We start from the raw sequence: 27,034 nt of genomic DNA on the forward strand, positions 1-27,034 counted from the left end.
AAGCCTAGATGAAGCTCTGGAAACTACTTGCTGCAGACAGAGCCTCTGTGAAGCACCTGAAGAAGCATCCATGACAAAGTAGAGCAAATCCTGGAGCATTCAATAAAGATCTCAGCTGTCCCATAGCTTAAAGCAAAATCTGTCATTTTTAAGTTGATTCTTTTTCTAAGCAAAGACAAACTCCAAACTTATACAGCAAAATAAATCCTTCTGTATTCTGAGTAATCTAGCACGCAGTTGGTACAGAAGCTGAGAAAGGTCTGTGTTTCCCACGGCTCTACACTGTGGCAGGCTACCTGCAGCCCTTGACTGGAGGTCAACTGAATCACCTACGCTCTTTTAACGTAACTCACTGAGCAACTGTGGCTTGGTAAAATGTTCAGTCACAACAGATGTGGGCAGAGTTTGGATTAGTCACATAGGATGAAAAGGCTTCGTCAGCCACTCACCCTTAGAAATGACATTTCCATACCAAATAAATGCAATTTTAAAAGCAATTGATTTCTTCTATATGAAGGAAAGCCTCCTTCTAACTGAACTTTGTTCATTGTGAGCATCAGTGAAGCCTTCACTGAAAAACAGCCTGCTTCATGCCCAGGGCAGCAAGCACCTGTCTTTGAGAAGGTTTCTGATTCCCTGTGGTCATCTTCTGCTTCCAGTGGGTCTGTCCAGGCGAGGCAAAAGGGAAGGAACTGCTTGGTTCCCTGACAGTAACCCAGAAAGAGCTGCCCTCTCAGGGAAGCGACAGCTGAGCTAGCGGTGGTCGGTCCCAAGGAATGGTTGTATCCCCACGATTTATCCTCTAGAGGAAGCCCAGCAAAACCCACCGGGGTTCCCAAGGACAGCAGGCTTTTTGGAGGAATGGGAGGACTGAAGGGAAACAGAAACAAGCCTGAACACGCAAACAAACCCCCTTAAACCTTGATGCCCAGGTTGATGCATGACTGAAGATGGACATCTGCAGCACTGTACTCAAAAAATGGAGGAAATAATAATAATAAAAAAAAACAACCAAGAAGTTCCACATGAAGTCTTGACTGAAGTAGTTGCCAGCTGCCCACTCAATACTGGAATAATTGCTCCTGGCATGCCTCAGGCACAAACCCCATCCAAAGGGAACTGCAGAGCCGGGGCCGCACAGTGCGACGAGGCACTAAACTTCACCACCCGTGTCCACCCGACCGTGGACCTCCTGCATTTTCAACACCCCCGTTGCTCCCTGCCTAACACAGAGGTCATGGCACAGGGGCTGTCATTTCTATCTCCGAGCATCTCTCCGTCACAGCAGCTCCCGCAGTGGTGTGACCCCAACTCATGCCCCGGGGGAAGGAAATCGATGGTTTCCACACAGCCCACACTGACAATCATGGTGTGGACCATGGAGGAATTTCATCTGATCAGCAGCTTTTGCTCCAGAGGTGTCTAAGGCTCAGCTTTAAGTGGATTTAACTGTGTCTCCTGCCATTAAAAAAACAAAAAGGACCGCGTGAATTTTCCAGGTTCATCACTGCAAGCTGGGTCCTGTGAAGAATTCACCGGAGGCAGGCGGACATCTATAAAGCAAGTCATGGCTAGGATCTCACTCTTTGTGACCCAAATATTCAGCTAAAATATTTCGAACGAAAAAAGTTAGTTGGCTTGCAGTCATCAGTCCACTGTGGGTTGAGGAGAATCTCCAGTGGGAAAAAGAAGCTTATTAAACAGATGCTACAGAATAGAGCAATATGGGGCAGAAAGGAAAACAATATTATGAAGTTACTTCTGTCTCAGATACCCCGTACAGTTTTTATTAAAGTCAACAGGAATTGCACACACAGCTCCAGGAGCAGGCACAGCCCATCAACAGAGCATTAAAGCACAAGCTATGGGGAAAATTAAAAGGTTTGAACTCTATGATGACTAAATAATCACAGGCCTCGCTGCTTTTTACAAACAGTAAGACTTGCAGGTCTTATGTGTGCAAAAACCCAAGTCTGAGATCTCAGGCGCAGAGGAATTCCGCACCTTTTCCTGCATGGAGAGGTGCAGCAGACACCCCACAGGCAGTCCCAGGTGGAGGAAGCGGTTTGGCACTTCCTCCGCTAATGGAGAAACAGAAGCAACCATGTAGATGCAAGCAAGCAATAAATAAAACTTGCTGAGATTTTGCACCTCAAACTGGGAGGATTTATATTTCATGTAGTGACAGTAGATTGCTTTATGCACTTTCTTTTGTTTTTTTTCCCCGAGACCAGGTGAAGTATTTATGGAACTTTTGAATTTAAACATCCATGGACTATGCCAAGTGACTGGTCTGCATTGGGCAGCGTTCCACAGCGCTTTGCAAGATTAGCTGCACAAAGAGATCCTTTCACGTACCGCTGAAACGCAGCCCTCTTGCATTTCAGCTGCTTAAAAGGGCAAGGGACGTTTCACCATGACCTCGGACAAGAAATGAAATGCACTTCTGTAAATCCGCCAGTAGAGCTACCAGCATTTCCAGCAGAGCTACCAACATCTCCAGTAGAGCTACCAGCATCTCCAGTAGAGCTACCAGCATCTCCCCACACCACTGCACAGCAGGAGAGCTGCGAGACCGCAGGGTGCTCCCAGCCCACCTCCATGGCAAGTAATGCCACCCAGCATGACCTACAACTAGGTCACATCACCTCACGGCTGAAGATGACAAGGTCATGGACATAGCCATGCGTATAGATGATGTCAGACCAGCTGATACGCGGTAAGATATCTGTTTGAAGAGCCGCCTTTCTGCTCTGTAGGGAAACACTGGCCCAGTGAAAGGTCTGTGGAAGAGGCAGGGAGTTAGATGCCTCTCTCTCCCACGACAGAAACTGGAACAGCCTTGAGCTTACCACACTGCACAAAGTGACTTCATGAGTCATTCGGTGCTCCTTTTCAAGGACTCCCACCTATTTATGCAATGAAAAGCAAACAGAAGTTCTCACTATCGTTTAATGATGTCACCGCACAGCTAATTTGTTAGCTAAAAATCCTTGTAGGCTTTACATTTGCCGTCTAAGTTCATACCAGGTTTGTAATTTACACTGTTGAAAGGCAGCACCAAGTCATACCAGTCAGCTAAGTGTGTCCCAAATGGCGGCCTCCTTACATGTGACAAAGAAAAGATCCCATTAACACAGGAAACTTCTATTGCTATGGGATTTCTTGCCTCTGGCATAAAGGGCTTCTTCCTTGGGAGGGTAGCGCGGCACTGGAACAAGGACCCAGAGACACGGTGGCATCTCCAGCCTTGAAGGTTTTCAAGACTTGACTGTACAAAGCTACATCTGATGTGAGCCAGCATTGATGATATTCCCACTTCGAGTCAGAGGTCAGACTGGAGCCCTTTGCAACCACCATTTCTATGATCCTGTGAGCTCTTCCTGCAACCTCAGTGTATTTCTGATGCAAAGAATTTTCCATACTAAAAATGAGAGGGCATGCAGATTTGCATGGGATGAAAGTATACTTGATCTTTAAATGATCTTTAAATGAAAATGATGGACATTTGAGAGGGACGTATTAATGGACTCGTGCAGCTGTGCACAATACTGAGGGCTATTTAGGGGCAGACCCTGAGAAGACCCTGACTGCTCCCACATGCAGTGATGCCAGCTCTCTTATTAAAGAAGGGAACGTTAGAGAGGGACAGTTGACCTTTAAGATGCCAGCACAGTTGTGTTAAATTTCCCTTCACAGTGAGAAGCCAGTCAAATGTCACCATTCATTGTAGAACTGGTCAAAGCACAGGGCAAAGCTGCTGCGTTTTTCACACTAGAGCTTTGAAACAAGCCATTTTTATTTTTCATCTCTCGTTCAGGCCAGCAATTTTAGCATGAAGGCTTCCTCCGCGAAGCAAATCGAGCTGTAAAGCCTTTTATTTATCTTTCCCAACTTCACGTGCTTTAAGATTTCCATAAAGCAGAAAACATCTGTATGAAGACTCTGTCCACGATGGAGATAACTGCCAACATCGAGTCACATGTTATTTCACATGATGATGGGCACTGTCATCTTAATTCAGCTTCATATACCACAAATAGTTTTCTTTGCAGGAGAGGAACAGTTGTTAAATGTTGCGTACTCTTTCATGTTAGAGCTGCCCCTTTTACCTTCTCATTGACAAGTATCCTCTGTTGATCCAGGTTATGAATCAAGCCTCGTATTAGTCTCAACACACCAGCATGACTAATGCTTGCCCTTTAAACCTCCTGTAACTCTTCTAACAAAGTTGTCTGGTACTGACCAAATCCAGTTTGGGAAAGGCAAGCCTGAATAGCCCTCACGTCATAAAGCTCTTGAGTACTTCTTCGGTTCCCTTCTCATTCAATTCTAGGGTTATTTAGGTGTGGCAGCTCCCAAAAACTGATGGAGGGGGGATTCCTGAGGAGAGCAGCAGGGAGCCAGAGGCAGCGTGCCCTGGGGTCCTACAAGCCAAGGCACAGGGTGCAGGACTGCTGGACTTATGAATCTCTCTAGGCTGCACAGACACACATAGGCAGCTCCTAGCAGGCTGAAATATTATTTTGCTCAGTGTGGAACATGCCTTTAGGGAAATACAACAGGAGGGAAACAGAACAGGACTTGGATGCAGGTAAATCCTATAGATATTCTCCAGCCTCTGACTTCTTATTTCATTAGCAAATAAACATAATATTCTTTCAAAAAACTCTTGCATTATTTTCTTTTCTAAAAAGCAAAGTCTCTCTTTGTGTTGGCTTTGGAACGACCTCAAAATATGAAATGTGGATGCCTGATGCAGAAATAGCTGGAGTTTGCAAAGCACCTGGAACTACCGTCTTTGAGTTTTAGTTTCAGTGGGTTCCCAGTCAGATGCCTGTGATATTGATTTCATTGTCAGTGTTGTTAACAATTTCACAGCTCAGAGAAGGGATAAGAATTATAACATTGAATTGCTCTGCTAGTCCTCAAAATGTGAGCGTGCGTGTGTGTGTGCATGTACATGTGCGTGCAAATGGGTGCGCAGGGATAGAGAAAGAGAGGAAAATGAAATAAACCATGGAGGCCACCACCATACATATAGTGAGTTCAGAGGGTGATCAGTTTACTTTTCTGTAAGGAATTTTCTATAAAGAAGGGGCTCAACATTTAAGAAGCTGGCTTTTAGGCAGCTTTGCCATTCACAAAATCTGGCATGAAGTGAAGAGTCTCAGCAGAGGTTATGAACCAACTACTTCAGAGTGGGTGGTAAAATTAGACAAAATCAATCTTTCCATCCCTCAGAGCAGACACAGCAGCAGGTGTGGGTGGGGACTGAAGGTGCACCGCAAGGGAACACAAACAGCCTAAAAAAACCACCTTCCAAGGAATAATGATATCATATCTTTTTGCCAACACTGACATAATACTCCTGCTGTCTGCAAAATCATTATGTTCCAAGCAACACCTCATGAAGCCTAGAAAAGAATAGGCACTGAGAAAAGAGACAAACTTTTCTTTTAAATTTCCTTCTGTGTGGAACTGGCTCGGTTCTAATGTAAGTGCGTGCTATGGAAATAGCCAGGTCTCATTGAAAATTTCTAAAAAGGAAAAACGTCACCTCCAATTATCTTGCCATGTACTGAAAATATCTTGATCCTAAAATATCTTGAGAAAGACCCTGAGACTGAAAAAGTAATGCCTTTGCTCTCGCCATGTGTCGGTGGTGCTTCTTGTCCCTTACTTTGTGAACTCCAAATTCAAAGAGAAATCTAAGAAAAGAAAAATTATGACAAAGACCTCAATACCCTGAGACTCATCTCTCTGCTCCTCAAGGAACATCCCTGCGAAAATGGCCACACTGATGTCAACTCAGAAGAAGGTAACAATTATGTCCTGTGTTTTGGTGCTAGCAGCTACCGTAGTGAAGAAATGTAAGCTCATTGATTTCTGGTGTGAGATATCTTATCTTCCATATGCATTAGTGAAGGTGGTTAAAAAACAGCGTATCTTCACAGCATCCTTTCTGTAAGACAGGTTATTATTCAGTTCCTACAAGGCCAAGAGCAAATCATACTAACATGACCAGATTACAAAGAGTCTTAAATCTTTCCTGTGATGTAGCAGCTCATCCTTAGGTGTACACACCAGCAGCACATCTACTGATCTGCCTGTAGGAAATCCAATCTTTTTCTTTGGTTAAAGATGATCTTTTAGTACACTGGACTATGCAAAAAATTGCGTGCAATCTCATACCTATCTCCCCCTGTATCTACCTTCCAATATCTCTATTGTGAGCATTTTATAGTGTTCAGAAATGTATTAACTGGACCACAGGAGACAGAGAATTTGGCTATTTCTGTAACTTTTTGAGAGCCTGCTAAATGCATGTAAGTATTTTCACAGGGAGAAACTGAAGACCCCTTTTCTCATTGCTTGGTGGGTATGTGTGTGCCTGGTGAAAGGGACATCCCCGGTCAGACAGGGCTGTGTCTGGCCTCACGCAATATATCAGCTCTTTAATCTAATGGTCCTCCTAAATCCTCTGGATACAGCTTCATTACCTGGCTTTGCAAGATCCTCATAAGGGTTAGCGGCTTTTTCTTTGGCCAGCAAGAGCTCTGGCTCCTACGTTATGAGTTGTGCACTGAAGTGCAGAGAAACTTTGGTAACGGTCAAAAGTCACGGGAGAAGTCGTAGGGAAGTGGAACCGAACATGACTAAATGAACCCAGCGTCTGGATCACAAGGCACAGCCCTAAAGAGCTTACACAGCTCGTAGCAAAACAAGCGAGGATGACAAATATTTATGTAATGGGTATTTGGAATGCAAATGGTATGCATTGGGTAATGCAGTGCAAAAGTTCCCTGTGATAACAGCAGCGTTTGCTTAAGGGTACAGGGATATTCGTTCCGTAAGGTAGCACCTACCACAATTTTATTTCACGTGCATTCCCCTACCCCCTGAGGTGCTCCCCCAGGCACATCTGGCTGTCAATATAGAGCTAGTAGGTGAAATAAAAGCTCAGCCTCTCGTGGCTACTCCATCCAAGGAAATTGTTTGGATTTGGTCGTTGGGTTTAGTTGTTTTCAAAATGATGATGTGACTGTTATTGGAAAGATGAGTCAGTGAAATGAGTTTTGTTGTTCTGGAGGCGAGGGTTATTGGCTGCTTTTTAAAAAATGTAACCCCAAGGGGCCTCAGGGCAGCCTCTGAACCAAGTTTTGGCTCCACGCTCTAACATTATCCTCGAAAAAGACAAATATCTTGAGTCATCTGGTGTCTGTGTCTCTGTTTAATAGACCTTTCCCTTACCTCGAGTAAGAGGGTTTCGTTTGATCAAAAGTGGGAGAACCATAAATATATGACACTAAACTGTATTATTTCATAGTAAAAGAGTAGATAAGCAGCAGCATATTTGAGTGTAAGGTAATGCTAAATTTGGCTGGTGTACTTCGCTATTTTCAGTCTCCACAGTATCAACCATGTGATAGGGCAAAACTTCCTTTCCCTCCGAACAGCCCTCTGGAATCTGAGAAAAAGGAAGCAGTTAAATATCAAATGAGAGAAATTACTTCTTAAGCAGGCATAATTTTTAAACTGCATGCTTTTAGACTATTAGAAGAGTGTTTTTCTTGGACCGGAGTTACAACGCTGAACGCAGTTATGCTAAAATGGAAATGCCTAGATTTTGAAAGTTTAATAACAGGGTAGCTACAGACATTTTTGAACACTTGCACTTTCTTTGTAACCTTCAGCATTTTTTTTTTTTTGCTCTCACACACATAAACTCCAAAGCCTGTGCATCTGCTGCAAAACCTCACGTGGAGTACTGTGTGTGATTTCAGGCTTCCCAGTACAAGACAGACACTGATATACTGGAGCAAGTCCTGCAGAGCACCACCAAGGTGCCTGGGGTTGGAGCACCAGTTGTGTTTTGGAGGTGTGCAGAGGCCCCTTTCCATTTAAATTATTTTGTTATTCTATCCTTTTCCCCTTCTTTTTCCTTCACTGTGGCCAGTACCTACCATCCTGGTAAGCCTATTGACTTCATCCCACTCTGGCAAATAAGGATGTACAGCCCAGGCAGTGATTTGACATTAACAGGATTCTAGGTGTGGTTTGAGACAGTGGTTTTGTACCTTAAAAACTGAAACCTGCCCCCTGTGTTTGGAGAGAGGGCCTGCTAAAAGGCCCTACAGAAGTTTGCAAAGGTTGGTGAGACTTATTTGCGGGGGCTGCCAATTCAAAGCCACGATCTCCCCTTCCCATTGCAGAGCTTCAGCCAGCACCACTGTCTTCTAAGGTCAGGCAGATTGGTTTCCCCAGTTCCCCCAAAGTTGCCCTGGTACTGTCTGTCCAATATATATTAAAGATATTTTATATCAAAATAGGTCAGAATCAAGCTTGTAGAGCATAAAAATTCTCTCCTTTGACTTTGTTCTCCTTTTCTCGTTTACTCTCCTTTACTTATTCATTTTCCTTCTGGAACTTTCTTTTTCACTCTCCCATTTTTCTTTTTAATACTTTACTAAATTTACTTATTGTTTCATCTCCAGGAACATTTCTTTAACCCTACTTTTCATACAAAATCCGTTTTCTTCTAACTCTGTTTCTGATTTTAGCCTCTTTCTTCACTGCTACCATTTCCGCTCTTATTGTTTCTTCTCCCTCTTTGAAAATAAATAACCATCTCTTAAGTCCCTTTTTCGTACCTTCCCCATCCTCTCATATTTTCTCAACTGTGTCTTCTGTCACCTTCTGTGCTCTAAACATTTTTTTCTTTCACATGGCTTTCCCATCACTCCATACTCCAGGCTGTTTCTCCACTATTGCTTCCCAGTTCATTTTCCCTGGCATTCACCATGTCCCTAAATAACTGGCCAAGAGTTTGAAGCTTTTTCCTCTTTCCTCCTCCATGGAAAAGGGTGCAGAGAAAAACCTATCCTTCGTCCCACCTGTTGGTATTGGCCTTGTCACATTATACTTTTGCCACAAAAATACTTCTAAATTGTGAGCGAAGTTGCTAAGACATCCCAGAGGTCTTTCCCCTTCAGGGAAAGTGTCTCCACTCCAACTTTATTTCTCTCTTTCTACCTACGCTGGTCTTGTCAGATAACCTAATGGTATTTCCATCTGTCATCTCCTTTTAGAAGCTGCTGCTCACCATGTTCCCAGTGGCCACCTTTAAATAATAATTAACGTTATTTAAAGCCTTCCCAAAGATGCCTGAGCAAACCACACAGTCCCCTCTCCCTGAAATATGATAACAACATCTTGAAGTGGGTTTTCCCCTGACAGAAGATGAAAACACCCATGTCTCTGTTTCCCTGCAGGACAAGCCAAACACGGCACTTCAGCGCACGGTGGTCTGAAGGAGGGGCTCAAGCCGTCCTCTCCATATAAATCACATCTCAAATGTTTTTTGTAGCCAGTCACTTAAGTATATTTCCAGACAAGCACCTCAGAACATGAAAGAAAAGACACCAGAAAAATAAGCATTTAAGAGCTGTGCTTTGCTTCCCGTCCAAGGTTAATTTTTGGATTCTCTGAAACTACAGATGGGTGACAAGAAACACAGAATATTGAGAGAGTGTAATAATCTTGTGCAAACCTCTCACACCCACGCACTCTCCCTTTTCTGGGTCTGGCTGACTCATACAAGTCAACTTCAGGGAAAAAATTACTTTAAAAAAACACACCCCCCCCAGCAACTAATCTCCCCTGGCTATAGGGAAGGTGCTTCTTTGATCTCACCTTGCTAGGAGAGCCAAAATAGCACTGGCAGGTGCAAATGCAGAATTAGGGAAAGACAGACTCGCTCAGTAGCTGATCCCTCTTCCTCAGGGGTATTTGTTTTAACATGAAGTCAGGGTTCAGTGGCTGCAGTACAATGAGAGGGTGACTCAAGAGTAAAGGTTCAGGGGAGTCTCTAGACCATCTGCTGTGTACCTTTTTATACCAGCTGTCTTAGGCTATCTTTACCCACTCTGGCAAGATCTGTGAGCAAGTTCCCTTACGCCAAGTGTGAATATTTAAGTGGCTGGATAACTCCTGTTAAAATTTGTTTCCATCTCTTAAGGAACAAGGCATCGCTTTGAACCTGATAAGCCACTTTCTGTTAGCTCCTACCCGACGGTTTTACATTAAAAACCCGGGGATAATACTTCTGCATGACGGGGGTACATGCACAGAGGATTCTGGTGCTGCGATCACCAAACCAACCCTGAAAACACCAGATCTGGAGCCAGGAATGGGGTAGCTGCACCTGCAACCTTGCTTCCAAAAGATGGGCAAGACACCTTTGAGGTAGCACTGCAGGCGTTCTGCTTCTGCGACTCAAGCTACTGTCTCCCCTTGGCAACACACTGGTCCCCGTGCTCGTATCCAGCTACACAGATCTAAGGCAGGGATTTTTAACACCATGCACAGCCCAGACATGCCCTCAGATGAATCCAAACCCCTTGGCAAGCTCTCTTCCTCTGAGTTGAAAATTCTAGTAAATCCATGTGTGTGACCTCTGATCTTAAGGAAAATATCAGGTCCAGTAATAGCTAATTGTAATCACTTACACAGACCACCATTTAATTATATTGTGAGAGATTCAGAGGAAACTCTCAGTAAAAGCAGATTTTAATATTCATTAAAGTCTCTTCAAAGACTCTTTTCTCTCACAACCACAATGAACTTTGCAGGGTAGACAAGACAGACTTTCTTTTTCTTTTGCAGGAAAACACAGCTTTCAATTAAGAGAATATCACTGTCATACAGATTTGGACATGAAAACGACAAATTGCTTTCCATGTTCATTTCTTAGTGACATCTTCCATCCATCTCTGTGTTTCCCCGCAGTAACGGAGATAAACTAATTCCTTCTGCGCGAGTTGGGTAACCTGAAATTGTGGACCGGAGCACCTTTTCCCTACACGGCCCAAGAGCACCCGATCAGTAAAGCTAGGACAGGATGGGTGTATATCTTGCTGCATTTTGCCCACAGGGGTGAAATACCAGTTCCAGTGATTCAGTATCTAAGAGTTTGGCGGCACCGAGATGTCCGCTCCAATTTCCTGCTCGAAGCTTGATGATTCCTCATCAACACCACTGTCAGTAAGTATTTACTGGCCAGCACATCTCACAGGCAAATTCACAAGAACAAACCCATTACTGTGTCACCATTCCTGTCCTACCATTTTTTGGTACCTGACTTAAGAGCCTAAATTAGAAAACCAGCCTCCCCAGCTCCCTTGGGGAAAGTCACTCCCAGGCACAACTCAGAGGAAGGAACTAATACTCGGGCATGTTCTCCTCCATTAATTGTATAGGAAGATGAAGCTCTTGTTCAGATGTCCACACTCAGGTTCTGTACCTCTCTTCCCTCTGCTTCTAATTTCTTATCTAGAGAAGAAGTCTTTGCAACACCAATAACCTGACAACCTGACTGCTATAAACCACCGGCACTGAAAAATTATTTGAAAGAGGCAAGACTATTTTACAGTTAAAGCCACAACTGGTGTCAGTATTGATGCTCCCATTCACATCTTTAGCAGCATTCCTGCACAGCAGCAAAGCACAAGGTCTGAAAAATTCCCAAACCTTTCTCTCTGCAGTAGGATAGGAGAATCACCTGGAAGCCTTGACCACGCTCTATGCAATCAACAGGGTGCAGCTGAGCTTAGCTTGGACTCATGCATTCCTCATAACTTGTATCTGCCGTTTACACCCAAAATGGACTGCTTTAATTAAACATTCAGATAGAACAAGGAAAATACAAATTAGAAGAAACAGAGTTTATCGTAAAATCATGTATGACTTAGCTAGTGGACAAATGTATTTAATTAACCAGTTGCTAAATCTTAAGAACACCATCTTGCCTGTTAATTGCTATATTTTAGCCAAATAACTCTATCAAGTATATTTTTCACTGAGAGAGTCTGGACTGTAAAATCAATATGGGAGACTACAAGCAAAAGCATTGCTTGAAGAAGTAGAGAAGGGCCATCAAAATTTTGATTTTTTTTTTTCCCGCTGGGAGAAATTTTCCTCCATAAAAGCTATGAAGGAGAAAGAAAAATATCACTGTCCCATTTTAGAAATTCCTGGGAACCAAACCCACTATTTTACCTATGATTCTGTCAGCAAAAAATTGCTAGAAGGACTGTATAACTACATTTGCACTAAAGCAACTGGGGAGTAGCTATTTTGTCTGCAAGACAGAAGATAGTTGTCTGTTTAGGAGACCGTTTTCTACAGAGGTTAAGCATTATTTTCCTCATACTTTCCTAAAAGGACAACTGGAGAAAACAATGATTTACACAAGAAGTAAGATGAATAAAATTTTGTGGATTTAAATCAGATTGGGAATATATCAGAGATTCAAAGCAAATAAAGAAACCTAACCAAGAATGATTTTACAAACCAGAAGTAATAGAAATCAAAGGAACTTGGTTAAACTTAAAATGAAGAAACGCATTTCAAATGCTCTGTGCTGGTCTCACAGCAAACATGATTTATGAAACAAAATTTCAGATGCAACTTAATTTGCCACAACCGACCATATCAATACATCAGTGACCACGAGAGAAGAGAACATTTTCCTTTTAATTATATGGTCATCACAAACAACTTTGGTCTTCATTAAATCTCTAGAAGAAGATACACTGGGCAAGTTCGCATTAAATAGCACTCTGCAAATCAGTATTCTTATTCCTCATTACTTCTTATTCTTCATATACTGTGACTGCGCATAGTTTTATAAGAATGACTAAAGCCAGAGTTTTTACATATGCAAATCTCCAAAGTCTGGGAGATCACACAACGGCACTGACATGAAAAAGCAGAGGCAGGTGGGATGAAAAACACTGCACTTCCAACCAGTGTAATGCACGCAAGCATTTACATTTAGTCTAAGCACAAGAGCATCCCTACATTTGAGCATACCCATGGTGCAACGCTTGGGGTGAAGGAGGAAGCCATGAACCCAGTGAATGCAGCCCTGTAACGATTCCTTGCAAAGTGAACAACATCTATTCCCACCCAGTAGGACGTCTGGGCATTGCACCCCAGTCACTTCTGGCTGCTGTACCAAAGCTGTAGGTAGGTACCGCAGCTCCGAGAAGTTTTGAGCTATGCCAGGAACCGGGCAGGGATTGACTTCAGGACCAGGGAATGAGAGAAACTCCCAGGTGGAGGACTCTTGGCTTTCCTCTTACAGTTAGAATGCAACCCATCCACATCTTTTACACCTTTCTGTCTTCAATGTGGACGAAATGCACCCAAGAAGTGCCCATTCCTCTCCATTGCCTACAAGGAAACCTAGAGTGCCCGGCTGGTGCGTAGAACCTGCACAGCATTGCCAAAGGGACCCCATCAAAATGTCCACGGAGACATGACCTTCACAGGCATCAACCCTCCCTATTCATTATTGAAAGGGACTGCCCAGCGTCTGCCAGGGTAAGGAGCTATGTTAGTTTTTATAGGGTTTTTTGGGCGGAGAATCTACAAGAAACAGAACTTTTTCAGGAACAGTGGGAGGATAAGTATACGTTTAAAATAGTAACAAATGAGGAAATGAGTCTCATATGTCATGCTAACTGTGAACTCATTCATTGAAGAACTCTAAAAAAAAGTCACTTCCCTTCCTAACAATGAAAATAGTCTCAAAAGCACTTTGAAATCCCTAATCCAGATATAACAAAGACAAAAAAGTATGGAGTTTGCTTATACACTCAACCAAATTGATCAGAACTTATTTAGCCCTTTCACACTACAGGAATTAATCTAAAACTTCAAAAATGGAACAGAGAAGATAATTTCTAATAGCTTTTACGTATCTTCTTACAGAATTCTAGCAGAAGATAAAATAAATATTATCTTTTATATCTTTTAAAGGGTAAAGTATAGAAAAAACTGACAAAGCATAGAAAAATATAGAAATGCTATGTACAGCTGTATTACATCATCTCAGAATATTGTCTGAGGGTGACAGACTGGAGCCATAAATAATATGTTTCAAAACCTTCTGTGGCAAATGACTTCAATAAGTTGGCTGCAAAGTGAAGAAAACATTACAGCTGAAAGACAATATAGTGGAGATGGAAAGTGTCACCATATAAACAGATACTAAGCTGAAAGCCAGATTAAATCATCTATCCTATGAAATTTATTTATTTTTTTTATAACATGGAATACCTAATACATGAAACCAAAAGTTTTCTTTTGGGCTCCAGCAATATTTGTGCGTGCTTACATCCTCCAAAGAAGAGGAAGACCACCAAGTGCAGGCAGGCCTTGTCCTTCACCAGGTCCAGTTATGTACCTGTCGCCATTTCAATTGTAATTCATCTGACTGCAAATCATCTGACTGCTGTTCTACAAATCAGCCAGTCGTTTTAAGTACCCTTTAAAGTCAGTGAGAAAACAGGCATTTTTTGGGTGTATCTCGATATACCAACAGTCAGGGGGCAAATGCTGGCATACAAACAGGCAGCACTCCATGACAAATGTCACATTAACATGTGGGCAAATGACCTAAAAATGTTTATTACTGATATCTATGCTCTTTGCAGAACTTACTGACCTCAAGTAGTACTAAGTAGGTATCAGAGGTAAAGGATGAATCCTCCTGCTCCAGGGCCCTGCAGATTAGAGGCATCTCTACTCATAAGTTATGGCTGGAGCAGCAAACACCCCCATTGAGAAATGAAAATTGCTGTTACAGCTAACGACCAGGCTCAACGCTTTTTGGACAAGTGCTACTCCACACTGAAGAGACATTGGTTGGAAATGAGTGGGAACCCAATGCATACAAACCAGGTAAGCAACTTCTTCTCTGAGTGTGAAAAAAGGCCATTTTATTCAGCATTTCGAGTGATGAAGTAATACGAATGCACGTACACATATGAAATCATGGCATAGCCAGACACGGCAAAAAAAAGTCAATCCGATAGTAAAAAGGAGGTGAGACAACATTAAGAATGTAAAGAAATTCACATGGTACTCTCAGAAGAAACTAGCAGAAATATTTCATAAAAGGGCCCATAGACCATGGGTGGGCTCCATCCGGCACCCCGGGGAATGGACCACAGGGCTCTGCTGTGCCCGGGCCAGAAGAAGGGTCATACGCTGTGGGAAGTCTGAGCAGGGCGATGCTGTGAAAGTCTCGTGCCTCAGCACTGGAGACCAAGAGGTCTGTGCAACGTCATCTGCAACCACTATAAGGCCTCTTGGCACAGTCGTGTAAATGAGAACCAGATCCTTTGATTTCAAAATCAGTATTTTTCAAACGTAACAAAGACCCTCTGTGGGAATGACTAAGTCCACGATAGCTGTGCTGCGGTATACACAAGCTATTTTGAGTTACTGGCTGCATAAACCCTAGGAATATATCTATATTTTTAAATAGATGCTACTTCTCCGAGTAGCATAATGGTTCAGGGGAGTTCATTTTAATGTTCCACATGGAAAATAAATTCACTCTGAGAGAGAGATTTAAGTATGGAGAGGACTGAGCAAGAGAGTGAAAAATAAGCAAGACTCCTGTGATTTAACTGTGGAGTGATAGCTACAGCCCTGTAATTAATCTACCTAATAAAATAAGAGATAAAATCCCATATACTTTTACCACCCAGAGATACAGCTTTATTGGTGTACCAAAGCCTTTTTCTATACCGCATACCTCAACTTTCACGACTCGAGCTTTGCCGTACAGCCCAAAATGTGTGTGTCATTTGCTAACCCAGTGATGGCAAAAAGAGATCATCTAGTGCAGAAGATCAAGGAAAAGAGGATGCTTTCCTCGTGAACGAGACTCTTCCTGCCAAATATTTCAGGGAGGGTGCACAACATAGGTTTCACATTTACGCTTTAAAGCAGATCAGAAATGAGCATCTCTGAAAGACTGCACTTACTTAATATTTTACCGCTTAAAAAACTGGCTGAAGCAATTTTCAGTCGATTGAGGTTATTTTGTGGAAAATGACAGCAGATTTTCTCATACTTAGAGGATTAATTGCATTTTTCCGCTTTCTGCACTGATGACTGCTCGATGCCCCGTTAGTGGGTTATCAGGAGGCGTTCACTCGCTGTTGTCCATTCTGACAACGTCCCATCCACTTTCTATCTGCCCAAGTCAGGGCAGACAGGAAGGTGAGTCAGTAACGCCCTTAACTGGCAGCTTGCTCACTCACGATAAGTACCATAGCAAAAACGTAGGAGTGTTTTATTGCTCTCAAATGTTGTACAAATACACTGGTACTAAATTAGGGATCAGTGCTTCAATTTGGCTTTTGTTACCTGGGGTGGAGAGAATTCAGCCTACAATATTCTAGGGAAAAGAAACTACCAGAAAACTGCCTCCTCTACACACACAGCTAATTAAACAAGTTAGTAAATATGTATTTTAATAACCAAGGAAATTATTTCCTCTTATTTCTTTTGCTCGTGTACGACAAAGAAAAAAACAATAGTTTTAGAGCAGCATGGTCTGAGACATTTGAAAATGGGGTTTCAATTTAGAAGAGAGTAGACCAGCAGTTACCAAACAGTGTTTCATCTGGCAAAACACTGTCACTGACAGTATTTGAACTGAGATATAAAGCTAAAAAATCCTGTAATGGACAATCCTTAATAGTGTACCTCCAGGGGAAGTGTCTTCCTGACCCTAAATAGGAAGTGGCTGACTTTCATCCTGGAACATGAAGTTTTATAACCTCTTGTGTGTTATTTTCTATTTAAGGTAACAGCAGAAATTCTTATTCGACTCCTCCTAAAACTTTTGCTTGAGTAATGAGTTCTGAGAGTCTGTGTGCTTTTTGGAGAGACACATTTAATCAGCTTGAGGTGTATTGCCATTTTAACCTCACAGGGAACTCCCCCGAGCTTATGCTTTTGCAGAACCTAAGGAAAATTTTGCATATACCTATTGTATCATCCCTTGTTTGTTTCTTCACAGCATCTAATAGCCTGACCTTTCTGTCTCTGCCTCACACAGCAGCCTATTTTTGTTGCTTCCTCTAAACCTTTTTTCTGCTGTATTCTTATTTCAGAGAGGATCAGAATTCAATGTGGTGACTCCAGCTATAACACTTTCCAACAAGGTTTTCTAAAGTGCTGCTGGATATAGTTTCCCCTTCCACTAACATAAGACTCCTTGGCTGACTGTCTGCAGGCAACAAAAATGTGCCTGGAAAAGTGAAGAAGTGGTCTAAGAGGTGTGTGTAAGACTATATTACAGGTTCTCCGTCTAGCAGCCCACAAGTCTAGGCTTGTGGATATTTGGGGGTTACTCTCGTGGTATGCGCAAATCTATCCCAAGAGAGGCACTGATAGATTCTGCAACAACGTAGTATCATAACATGGTCCACATTAGCCTTTAGCATTGCTGACATAGCCCCACATCTTTTTGACACACACCTTGCATCAAATGCCCCTGCAGCCTGAAATGTCAAAACACCTGATACTAGAATAAACATAACTTCTTCAGCTATTGCACATTAACATTCTTTAGCAGGAATATGGAAAGTCTTCCTCCACCGAAAAAAAATGTCTTCAGTGAGGCTAGCAGCCCCGAGCACAGGACCTAAAATCCCAAACAAACTAGGATTTGCAGGAGGTTGTAGGGGCTAGAGGAGTCTGATTGCTTCTCATAAAAATCCTTGAAGAAATAGGATGTCATCACTCAAAATATAAACATGCACTAAACGACTGGGACAGAACTTTAGATAGGCAAAATAACCTTATCCTGTGTGCTGAGACAGATCTGTCTAGACTTCTTTCCTTATCTTGCAGCCAAACTGTTCTCCCTGTAGCAGTGAGTTACACCTTTCAGTGGGCTCTGTCCAGACACACAAAAATATCCAGGGGAGGAGTTCTGTAAAAGCCCATGTTCTGCTAGGCAAAAGCTGTTGGAACTGTGTCACCAGATAAAGACAACTTCTTTCGAGCACCTTGGGTTGAAGTGGTTAATGAACATGCCATTGTGCCAGCAGCAGAAAGAAATTAAAGAAAATAATCTTAAGTTGAAGAGTAGAACAAGTGAAAGTGCCAGAGAAGCTGAATCCCTACAGATATACAGAAGGCAACAAAAAAAAAGATTTATACATTGCATCATTCTATATCTTCAGTCAGTGCCAGCGGCAAGAAAGATTGTAAGAGACTTCTATGTCTGACACTAGCCCACTTGGGTGGACTTGGTCTCTACCCATTTTCATTTAAAGTCAGAGGGAGATAAAAAACATGGAATAGGAAAAAAAAAAGGTGGGCTGCACCACACTGAAAATAAAACATAAGAATAGTGTCTAAACCAAAGGTACAATAAATTATACCAAAATGGAAGGATCTGTGTGAGTGATCTAAGACTGAAGACCCAATATCCTGGAGGAAAAGAGGAGAGTTAACCAAGTCTTCGATGACAGCCCACACTGTGACTGGAGTCTGAAATGGGGAAAAAACACATAAATCTCATGCCTTCTACCAGGAAACCTAAAATTAACATTTCCCCAGACATCTCAAATTTTGCATGAAACTAATTGCTCACTCCAGGATAATATTTCTGTAGTAAGGACCACGCTTTAATACCCTCAACAAGATGAAAACCCAAAACACTACATGAAAAGAGGTCTGAAGCAAACTCTCTTTTTTTCAAGTGTGACACTGATGATCCACATCAGTTACTGGTATGAAGAACACAGGCTTACACTTAAACCTTAAACCTTAAACTCAAAAGATGATGAAAAGATGAGGGAGGGGGAGAGAATTAATTAAGAGGCATTATAATAATGATGAAGTTCCTATGTTTTTGAAGTTCCTATGTCCATATTTTAATAAATGCTCAGAAGATTGAAGTACTTACCATAGAAAGAAAACACTCCTGAAGAAAATGTGTAAAAGATAATTGCTGTTTCTTGTGGGTTTGATGCCTGTTTCTCAGGCAAAAGTTTCAAATCACAGCTTTGCCCACAGGGAGCTCCGCTACCTCCCGGGTTTCATCTTTCCAAAAGAGAATCTGATCTGCAAACACAGACAGGTATTTCTTGCACAATCCAGGGTGAGACAGTGGTGGAACTTCCCACCGTGACACAGAGCTTAAGGGCTGTCTACTGAGGCAAGAGGGTTATGCTGACTATGCAGATTGTGTCCCTGGACTTTTCTCACTTGCTGGGGCCTTTGGAGTGCTACTCATCTACCCTGGAACAAATGGGGAGTGATTCCTAGAAGACCAAAGACTATTCAGAAAACATATCATTTTCTCTTTTTACACCGTCAGCAACATTTCAAGCTGCGTGACCCTCATTTCCAAAGATAGGTCCTTCCAAGAAATGCAAGGCTGCTATCATTGGGAAGGTCAGCATACAAGAAATCTGCTTGAGTTACGATCCCTGAACATGCCCATCGCTTGAATTCAAAGAACCCTCGCATTAAAAAATATCAAATAGAAGCTCAGACTATTTATTTTTATTCCTTTTTGTTTCTTATTTTTAATACTTTATTAGGGAGCACCTGTCAGTTGTGTATTTGTTTGTAGGAACATGCAAAAATAAACAGAAGCTGCTCACTTCTACAGTCAGTGGAGTCTTCCAGGTTGCACAGCAGTATCTGCAGTAGTATTCAGAATCAGCCACACACATCTCTGCTTGAAGTGCGTAGAAAGATTACAGGTTACATGGGAGAAAATTAAAGCAGAATTAAATAGTTTTCAGTGTTAAAACAGTATCAGCTAGAACCAAAGAGATGCTTCAAAGAAAACAAAAGGATTTCACTTCATTGAGCATTTTTTCCTGGCAAGAATCTAAGACCATAGCAGGTACTTATGTTTTCTGCTCATGCCTCACATATATTAATGTTCATCACCAACTATATCAACATACAGAACTGGACAAAACCTTGGCTGGGCCTTTGATTTCAAAGGGGTAGTTTTTCCTTACAGAATAACACAACATAATTTAATTTCTTGACAGCCTATTCTTTGTTACAGTTTTTTTGCACAGACAAAATGTAAAAGCAGATGTAGATGAAAACAGGCATAGTGGGTCAGACCAAAGAGCAGTTCTTTGTAAAAGCCCAGCATCCCGTCTCCAGCAACGGCCAGCAGCAATGCAATGGGCAACTGCACAGTAATACTTCCCCCCAATATTTTTGCAGCCCTTAGCAATTTGTGGCTCAGAGACTCCTAAGCCAGAGGTGGTGTCTTTGTTTTTAACAGCCCTTCATGGCACAGGCTATTCCTCTTCTTCATCCTGCCATGTTCCAAACTTTTCTGCAATAAATGCAATTGCATAAACAAAGTGACCAGCTGAATATTTCAGTTTGCCCAAGAGTTGTGTGTACATTAGCCACTACCATTCTTACCAAACGAGCAGAGGCCACACAAAAGCAAAATATGCATTCTCCAGAGGCTAAAACAAATTCGCTTACAACACATGATGATTAAAAACGAGGAAACTACAATTCCAACGACAATAAGGACAGCTTCTACTGCTTGTAGCGCTGAGCTGCCTTTGCTATTTCCTGCCACAGGAACCAATTGCCAGTTGCTTGACACTGTTAACATTTCTGAGACACCTCATCAACCATGACTTGAGCTTTTTCCTGCACAGAACTTCAGAAAACAAGACTGTTCTTTGTGCTCATCCTGGTTTGAAGATTTCTCAATGGCTCCATTATTCTGAAGCTAGTGAAGTATACTTGATTACCACTGTCATGGAGTTTTTAGGTGCAAGCAGTATTTGTCTAAACACACAGATGATGCTTTCACATCCTCTGGATACTTCATTTGGAAGAAGACGACTTGAAATAAATATGAAAGGAACCAGCTTTCTCCAAGCCACCATGAAGCAGTTAAATTCTTCCAGAAAACCACAGAGAATGTTGGTGACATGCTAAATATTCAGTCTTCTTGGGGGGGGGGGGGAAAAAAAAGAAGAAGAAGAAAACAGGAAAATCTGAATGAAGAGACTAATTAGTATTCCATGAGCACATTGAACTCAGGCTGTTATCTTGCCAGACAAGGACTTGCACTGCGAGGCCTTTTTACTGAACAAGCTTGAAATACACCCTTATGTGAAGAGGTTGACGAAAACTTTCTTCAACTTCTTTGTTTGCAAGCACAACATGAGCCTGGTATTTCAAAGGGCTGGAAAAAAAGAGTCACAGCAGAAACCCCAAGCCCAGCATTTCAGGATGAGATAATGGAAATCTCGTGTGTCTCAAAACTCCTCAAGTTAGAGGCAGAGATGCTCAAATGGGACAGGTAACTTCCTTGCTACTCAACTAGGTCAAAATGTCCTAAGCACAGTCAGTTCATCCTAAACTCTGCCAGGTACAGCTCTTTCACCAAAAGAAAGCCGATCTTCCAGAAAATTCACACTTAAATCTCAGTGGTCCATCACATGAAAGCTACCATTTATCCTGAGAGCAAATCTGGAAAAAATCTAAACTTGGGTATGAAATTCCTGAATATTCAAGAAAGAAAAAGCTCCTAATTAAATGTGGACCAGTAACCTAGCCACTTAAATTATGCACATGAATTTTCTAAGTCTTTCTGTTTCCATACAATTGATCTTTTAATGTCTAACTTTTCACCATGGTTTGAAAAGGAAGGCTACAAAATTATTTCAAACCAACTCGAAGCAGAAGCACAAATTCAAAGTATGCTTCTGGTAAACATTTTGATTACAACCAGGGCTGACTGATTATTCAGCTTTATCTATCACAAGCCAACCGTTAACTAGGAGATCACTAACGACAGTTCAGAAATATCTCAGCTCACAAAGCCAAAACAAACATCAGTGTTTTTTAAAAGTGATGAGGCCAATAAATATTGCTTTGTTGGTGTCTACAACCACTGCTTTAAGTATCGTTTCAAGGCAGTAGATAATGTGAAATCATAGCTTTAATTCATGATGGGAAAATCACAGTTCAACTAGTGGCTCATTTCAACAAATAAAGATTTGCAAGGTACAAAATGATCAGTTGCAAGAATGCCAAGGTGAACATCATTGTTGGGCATTTTTCACCATTTCTATTTTGGTTTTTTTGACTTGAGTTTGAAAAGTAATATTATAACAAGTAGGTTTGTGCCATTTTTTTTTTCATTTTAATAAAGTAAGATAAATGAACTTGGGGTCTAAACCATGTAGTTCCTCTTCCCGTGCATGTAATCCCTGACTATTTTGCTTTTCCAGTTGGCAAATAAACATATCGGAAATGCCACACAATTAGACTGTTCTGTCAGCTGGGCTCCAGCTAATGTTTTTGAAGTCTGAATCTTGGCACCAAGTTTGAAATTTTTTGACTAGTTAGTATTTTTTATAGAGTTTGGTTTGGTTTAGTACCTGAACATCTTAAGTGAACAATCTGCCATGCCTGTTTTTATTAAGCAACACCCAGTTCTGTAAGTAATCCCATTGAAATCGGTGGAATTTCTTCCAGAAAATGAGACAAATCAGTAAGCAGGAAAAGGCAGATTCCAACTGTCCTCTCAATTTAACAAACTGCAGTTTCCCTCAAATTCCTGATACTGTGTTAGAGTTACTTCTGTAATGCAGGTTGAATTTTGTTGTCTCTGACGGGATTAGCATTTTTATCCATTTAATCCTCCCATTCATTTTGGTACCATCATTCTAAAATTTCAGCTGGTTTAATCCGTTCAGAGAATGATTTACTTCATCATCCATGTCCAGAAAAGCATGTAAAGAAGCCAAAGAGTTGTGGATTTGTGTCTTTTTAAGGTGTCCATCAGCATTTTGAGAAAAGTATGGTAAAATATATCATACAATAGTTATTCTTTAACAAGTGTCAAAAACAGTTATAGACACAATAAACATTTTATCATATGCCATTGCTCAATGTGTTTTGAGTTCTGCTAGTTTGCAAAATTATGTAAAAACACAGCTGATCATATCAGTTAAATCTCAGACTCCTTTTTCCCCACAAGCATGTATTTTACCATTGAAATAAATCATGCCTAGCATTAAACAGTTCTCACCAAACTTTGATTTTGATACATCATTCTGATATTAAAGTGGGACTTTCACAATTCAAATCCTTTCATACAAATCAGAAATCAGCAAATAATATATGCTGATTGGCAGCCTCTTTGAAAGCGATCTGGACAAATACAATGAGTGTTATGCAGCTCAGGTGAAGACACAGTATACCTGAGATGACATACAGGAATCAGTAACTCAATTTTGTGATAACGAAGCTTTCTGCAATTTTTTACCAATACATCAAAATTAAACCTTGCTCACCTTATAAAGCTGCTATCATCTTATAGCTTATTTATTTTAGCGGAGGTATATTCATGCATCAGTTACCTGTTTTAGAAAATGAATACTGGCTGTATTTCTTTAATTGTTTTCTATTACACAGATGCTACTTGTCTGGTAGAAGACACCGGTGCTACTGACCTCAAAGCTTTCACAGTCCATAGTCCAAACTGCTGTCCTTGAGGTCTGTGAGACCACGGTAAATGTTCCCAGTAGTGTTTTCAAATGAAGTTTGGATGATAAACCCATTTGTTGGTGGTACACAAGACGCCGTAAAGTTTGACTGCAGGTCTGCTGATCTGCATTTGGCAGGCACTGCCCTTGCAGGCTCGGGGAGCTCCATGTGACAACAGCAGAGCTGCCACTACCAAGACTGGTCACTGTTCTCCCTTCTGGCACAGGTATTACAAGTGACCTACAAATTCGGCTGAGGTGTAAAAACAGGTCACTCACTATGGAGGGGGGTGCTGCTTGTAGGAGACATGCTGAACTCTCCAACTTAAGCCATTTATTTTAACTTTACAACTAGAGGTTCTCCCCATTTCATCACAGAATGGTTTGGGTTGGAAGAGGCCTTTAAAGGTCATCTAGTCCAACCCTCCTGCAATGAGCAGGGACATCTTGAGCTAGATCAGGTTGCTCAGAGCACCATACAACCTGGCCTTGAATGTTTCCAGGGATGGGGCATCTTACAAGGATGGAGAGAACTGGAGAACTGGATCAAGTGACATAGATTTTAAAATTAGTGTGAGTTGCCCAGTTCTGATCCCAGGCACTACATTGCTATATATTTTGCTGAGTAAGTACAACATAATGCAAACATGAAATAATGACTGTTATAACATCAATTCTTCACAGTTCTCTGGAGACCGTACCTTCTACCTTTGTTTGACTGAAGAAATGAAAGCCACAGAAGGGGGGCATTACTATACAGTCAAGACTGTGTCTTAAGAGGGTACTCTGCAAAACATTCCCCTGATGGATTTCTCTCCTCACCTCTCCTCTGGTGGGTTTAGCTGCAATATCAATTTCATAAATGTTCACCATTAGCACTTCGATGTACATCTGGTATGTTACTGTAAAGAAATTCTGTCTCCATGGGTCCTTCTGGGAAGTTCTGCAATGGATGAAAGCAAGAGCATTTGGTCAGTCATCTAGAAGTAGCTGAGATGTGTATAGGCAATTTAGACTGGTAAATAATTCCAATCTAGTTTAGTTTTGTTTAGAAAAATCCATTTATTCACATGAGCCCCTAAAAAGAGATAAAGCGGTCACTGTATTGGTTCCCCCACACCTTCCACCCACTTTTAATATTATTCAGAATGACTTCCAGGTGACTCTAATTGGTTTTCCAACAGAAAATGGAATTTTATATACAGTTAATTTATCTATGGCATAAAAAGGAAGGAAGCAGATGAAGGACTGTGTCATGCAATGCAAACTTATACACCACCAGGACCAGCGTTTGGATGGGGAGAAGAGCCCTAAACACTCTCATCTTTTCCCTGTCCTAGCTGTGTGTCTGCACCCACACACCCAAAACATTGCAGATTTCTCAATTTCACCTGCAAGGGATGTGAGGGAGCAGCACCCCTGGGAAGCCAGAAGAAGGCTTGAAGGAGGGTCTCTCCCAGGGCTCTCAGGCAGTGGGGCACATACAATCAGTGCTGCACACACAATCAGTGCTGCACACACCAATTCAAAACTGCATGGTCTGACACAAAGCCAGGATCTGTGGCTGCCTACAGTGATGCCCATTGCCACTGCTGTTCCTGGCCCCACCACCGCCACCAGTGAGTGGTGCCTGACAAAAGCAACTGTAGAAACCCTTTGCTAGATTCCACCAAAACTGCTGGCTAATTCTGGAAACCCGTATTGAAACTGGAGTAAGGTAGGAAAATCAGTGATCTCCTCAGAGCTGCAATTGGCAAAGATCTCCAGTTTTATGCCCCTGGATGGTACAACCCACAAGTGCTGTGCAGTGGCATTTGTTCAGCCCTGACTCATAGACAGACGAATGCTACTGAATGAATCACCAGCAGCACTTTCTGCAGTGCTTAACGAGGTAGCTCATTCAAATATTGATCAGGCCCAAGTCTCTCTAGTTTTTGAGATCTGACATACCGTAAGCTTCAGATGCTATTCACCAGTGAAATTATGAGTTTTGGAAAGGGGGCCTATAGTGAGCAACCAGTATGACAAAACATCGGTTGGTGCATCCTGTCGATAGGAGCTATCTTCTGCCTGCTGGTAAGCTATAAAAATGATCCGAACACTGCTGAAATGCAAGAGAAATAGCAACTTACTAACTTAGTAACAGAGAACTTTAAGGCAAATTAACAAAACCACTTTATAAACCATCTCATTCTGTTCAGTCCACTGCTGCAGCAGGTCGTTAAGCCAAACACTGTAATAAAATCATTTTGATCCATAACAGTTGAAAGGACAAACATTAAGCAAAGGATAATCACAAATTAGCATTCAGGACATCAGCTGAACGCTGCAGGTGTTGAGGGAAGATAGCTCCTCCCTGCATAAGGCCTGGAAAAGCACCTTTCTTCCCCTTTCCCCTCGGACGTTGGACACTACGTGCTCAGGCCATGGGACGCCTCAGGCGCTCACAGTCACGGGGCCTTGCTCCTGGGGCTCTGCTGGGCCTCCGGGCAGGTGGGCTGAAACTCCTTTGACTTTTCCCGCGTTAACGGCTGCCTCAGTGATTAGGGAAGCGGCAGCCCTTCCTACCCTTCACTCCGCCCAGCCTGGGCCAGGCCCCACTCCCCAGACCGGACCCCAGGACCAGGGCCAAGGCCAAGGCCAGGCCGAGGCCCCAAGCCCAGACCTCAGCCCCACCGCCCTCGCCCCGCCCTCCCCGCAGGCTCCGCCCTCCCCGCAGGCTCCGCCCACCTGTAGCTCCCGCCCCGCCCTCCCCACAGACCCCGCCCCTCCCCGCAGACCCCGCCCCTCAGGGCTCCCTCAGCCCCGCCCCTCCCGCCGACAGACGAGGCTCCCCCCCCCCCTCCAGGAGCTGTCCGCGCAGGCGCACCGCGCGCCGGAGTCAACTGCCCTCCCGGCGGCCCCTCCCTGCCCTCCACAAAGATGGCGGCCGGGCGGTGGCGGGCGAGGCGGAGGGGAGCGCTGAGGCGGCGAGGCGAAGGTGGCAGTAGCAGCGGCAGCGGCCGCGGGAGACAGTGACAAGTGCGGGGAAGGGAGGGCAAAAGGCGGCCGAGCGGCGGCCGAAGCGCAGGTAACCTCGAGTGGGCGGGTAAGGGGGTGGGGGGAAGCGGCCGGCGCGGCGCCGCCCCTGCCCGAGCTGCGCCATCGGGAACTCCCCTCCGCTCCCCGCCGCGGTGCCGCTGCCCGCCGGTGTCGGAGACCGAACCGTTAGCTGGGAGAAGCCGGCGGGGCCATGGCGGTGAGTAGGCGCGCTCGCCGCCCTGAGGCGACGGGCACACCGGCCCCTTCCCCTCAGGCGGGGCGGGGAGAGGGGCGTGAGGGGACGGCGGCAGCGCCTCTACCTGCCCCCGGTGCAGGGCGCGGCGGAGGGCAGCCCGGCCCCTGAGGAGACGGCTGTTGCCTGCCCGAGGTGGAAGAAACTTTTTGTCTTCCTTCCCGGGCTTCTCCGCCGCTGGGAGATGCCTCTCCCCTGTCAGCGCCGGGCAGCGGGGGGCTCCCCCGGGGAGGGCAGGGCGGCTGCCGCGGAAGGAGGGCGGTTGTTCGGGGAGGAGAAGCAGATGCGAGGCGCGACCAGAAACAGCTGAGCCGGCTGTGACAGGCGGGGAGGAAGGAGAAGGAAGTGGCGGTTTTCGACACCTCTTTCTTCTTGTTGTTGT

General features: G+C 43.2%; 1 protein-coding gene and 1 long non-coding RNA gene across 4 annotated transcripts in view; one reads left to right on the forward strand and one right to left on the reverse strand.

The window, feature by feature from the left end:
• Positions 1-445: 445 nt before the first annotated feature.
• Positions 446-21,857, reverse strand: LOC128141431 (uncharacterized). 2 transcript variants are annotated; one of them, XR_008235027.1, is made up of 3 exons: positions 19,491-21,857; positions 18,788-18,945; positions 446-1,458 (listed from the first exon to the last, which is right to left on the reverse strand). It is a non-coding gene; the product is annotated as an uncharacterized LOC128141431 (long non-coding RNA). The 2 variants fall into 2 exon arrangements; XR_008235028.1 differs by lacking the exon at positions 446-1,458 and adding an exon at positions 15,677-18,369.
• Positions 21,858-26,247: 4,390 nt separating this feature from the next.
• FNDC3A (fibronectin type III domain containing 3A) overlaps positions 26,248-27,034 on the forward strand; it is a 126,393-nt gene continuing 125,606 nt past the window's right edge. The window contains exon 1 of one of the 2 annotated variants that reach the window (XM_052786140.1): positions 26,248-26,399. The gene's annotated coding sequence lies outside the window, so the exon portion shown is untranslated. Of the gene's footprint in view, positions 26,400-26,479; positions 26,617-27,034 lie in introns of those variants that run through there. The other variant, XM_052786139.1, reaches the window with a different exon arrangement.

Source organism: Harpia harpyja, chromosome 4 (assembly GCF_026419915.1).
Source record: "Harpia harpyja isolate bHarHar1 chromosome 4, bHarHar1 primary haplotype, whole genome shotgun sequence".
NCBI classification, from domain to species: domain Eukaryota; kingdom Metazoa; phylum Chordata; class Aves; order Accipitriformes; family Accipitridae; genus Harpia; species Harpia harpyja.